The sequence below is a fragment of the Homarus americanus genome, unplaced genomic scaffold (genome assembly GCF_018991925.1).
Source record: "Homarus americanus isolate GMGI-L3 unplaced genomic scaffold, GMGI_Hamer_2.0 scaffold3710, whole genome shotgun sequence".
Taxonomy (NCBI): domain Eukaryota; kingdom Metazoa; phylum Arthropoda; class Malacostraca; order Decapoda; family Nephropidae; genus Homarus; species Homarus americanus.
Genome location: NW_024725438.1, coordinates 766 through 3,860, shown reverse-complemented (window position 1 = coordinate 3,860; position 3,095 = coordinate 766). Strand labels below are relative to the sequence as shown.

Below are 3,095 nucleotides of genomic sequence, written 5' to 3'. Positions count from 1 at the left end.
TTTGAGATTAAAATACTCTAATATACATTGCGGCGGAAATCCAATTGAAGAAGCGTTTTAGAATTGTCCAAACTACAGACTACATGACCAGACCTCTAATTTTACATTGATTTCGACTGAATATTGAAAGACTTGGGTCTATATTTAGTATTGCAGTGGTCATAGATGGAAGTTCATATTTTTATTTATAGGTTAGACTTTCATATGTCTTGCTTGGAATTTAGTATTTTACCACTTCTGGTGTTATTAGACAATACTAAGATTAGTTTAAACCAGTGATGATCGTACTTTAGTACAGGGCCACTGTGGATACGAGAATGTGTACTTTGAACGATTGGAAAGTAAAAAGCCACACATTAATGTCATCATTTGTCTATTGGGTTATGTTGTGAAAAAGTAATACTAATTTAAGAGGAGTAGAGCTGTATTTCCCGAAGCGTTTAACACCATTAAGTAGAGTATTTGAGAACTATTTATGGGCAAACTTTCAAACAGCAGACGTAGTCGAGATTTTATTATACTCTGGGTTTTGATTTAGTAAAAGCAAGGATTTGGATTATTCCATAAATAGAAAAACTTTATTGGTTACATATACTGGATATTCAATATGTACAAGTTTGACTTTACTTGCACAGAATGTAATGCAATACAGCTCATGACCCACAAATGGGGTAGAAGAAATAACAAAGATACTGGAAAGCAGTTTTTTTGGAGACCAATTTCTTGTAGTTTAACACTAGGAAACTCACTGTAATGCTGTGGGAAGGATCCACTAACCGCGGTAGAACTGGAGTAGGAAAGGAATTGTTGCGATCGAGTTCTCCAGCAACAGGTAAATTTTGTAGACGCTCCGAATTGTTCTTGTGGTGACACTGCAGCTACCTCGGTCAACTCGTATAGGGTTCATGGTCGTTTGATGAGCGTGTTCTAGAAATAGCAAGAAGATTAATGTTATGTAAGCCTGGCGGAATGGTTTAACGCGAAACTTATTTAAAAAGTTTAGTTTAGGTAATATCAAGACTAATAAAATTTCCCTTTTTTTTTTGTCAAGTGAAATTTTAAACAATAGCTTCCCAATCGCCAACAAATAATTTACAATTTAAATATTTGAAGATACACTTACAGTACAGAAGATGTTGTAGCGTCGTCGCGTGCCAGTGTTCTGTGTTGACGTCCGTCTACCAGGCTTTATATACAGGCGGCCCACACTCCCTGACCAATCACAAGCTGTTTTAGGTTAAATTGTAGCCAATGGGTACATTGCCTTGTTATGACGTCAAAGTGACACCATGCCGGAGGGAAACGCCGTTTGGTTGTTTGATGACGAGTAAACGATTTAAACTTTATTGTGACACGAAAGTAGTGTAAAACGTGAAAGGAAAATATTATGAAATCGTATTCAGTGCTTTACTTATCTTGGATAGAAATTGTGAATATATTACAACAGCAATATTGGCCTCAGTTTAAGTCTGAGACATTGTTAAGAGACATATACATCAAAATAGTACTATTGTAATATTAAAAAAGTCTTAAACTTAAATAGAATAGCCTAAAGAAGTTAATATGAGGAATAAAATAAGATCACAGAGAGAGAAAAACAATGAAGAACAAAGCACCGAGTTAATATTAACCTTTACTTGAAATTGACCATAGAGCAGAAACACTAAAATTAACAAAAGACAGACATATGTTACAACAATGGAGAAGAAAACGTACACGTTACAACAAAGTAGAGTAGAGTTGTGAGCAGGGCCGGATTGAAGAGTGGGCAAAGTGGGCAGTTGGCCAGGGGCCTCCACATATTATAATATTGTATTGATTTGGTTTATTTTATTTTCAATCTTTAAAATTCATGTTTATCACGTGATAGAAATTAGGCTAGCTACTCGTTGAAATTGACGACTGGGTGGTTTTCCTATGAACCGTCTATTTTTAATGAATGCTGTGGTGCTAATAATATGATATTTAGAATTGCGGAACTCCCAGATGTTTAGGTTCGCTTCACTCGCTACCCCACCCTTTTGGGGTAGTTATAATGAGGGGGGCCTCCACAGGTCTAATAAATCCGGCACTGGTGGTAAGTGGTATTAAGAACCTGGCAGGCCTCTCCATACAGTGTACCTTTAGACTAACATAACTAATATTTAACAATTAACATTTAACATTGAACTAACATCTTAGCCCAAAAAGAAATGTGACTACCCTCCCAGCTACACAAGGACCTGGGCGGGCTTACTAACTCCAACAATAATAAAAATAATAATAATAAGCAGCATTATATAAATACAGCAATATTAATACAAAGGTCTGACGACCCAAGGGAGCAGAACAAAGATAAAACACCAATAAGAAAGATTCTTTCTACTCCTACTGTATTTCAGTTTCACCACTTTTCCCTCAACCCCTAATAATTTTGTTTCACCTCTTAACTAAAGATTTCGTACTCGTACTCGTGCTGTTTGTCCTCTGCGGATGACTATAATATACTCGTCAGTTACATGGACCAGTTTCTAGTTGACATAGCAATGGTTAGAGAGATATTTACTATCACAATTTGATAATGATTTATTGGGTCAGGTCTCAGCTCACACGTACCTTAGAGAGTAAATGTGGTACCTGATAATATAGCGTACATTTATGTCAAGGAATTATTATATAACATTTAGTAGCACGTGGATTAGTACACGTAAGATGGCATAGTATAGAATGTTACCACGATGTTTTTGTTTTACATTGTTTTAATTAAGTTATAAATATATACTGTACGTAAAGTATTTGACGGTAATGGGAAAACATTACTCGGGGTCTTGACTTTATTAAATTCACCGTTGATAGTTCTCACCAAGGAATGGAGATGTGAGTAACTGATTGTAGGGTATGTTGTTATTTCCATCTTGGAAGGAAACTTTATTGACTACGATACTGCCACCGTAGGCTGTGAGTTGCTATCATAACTTTTTGGTTCGTTAGGTTATCACAAATTGTGTGGGCCACCTATGTCTATGGTGCAAATACCCAAGAGCAGTTTATGTGGATAATCCCCTCGTTTGGTTGTGACGGTGTTTACCGGAGAAGAAGTTCGGGGTCCCGGAAAG

The 3,095-nt window shown here is 36.4% G+C and overlaps 1 long non-coding RNA gene across 1 annotated transcript; it reads right to left on the bottom strand.

The window, feature by feature from the left end:
• Nucleotides 1–550: 550 nt before the first annotated feature.
• Nucleotides 551–1,213, bottom strand: LOC121864866. Its single transcript, XR_006088678.1, has 2 exons — nt 1,124–1,213; nt 551–927 (listed from the first exon to the last, which is right to left on the bottom strand). It is a non-coding gene; the product is annotated as an uncharacterized LOC121864866 (long non-coding RNA).
• Nucleotides 1,214–3,095: the final 1,882 nt, after the last annotated feature.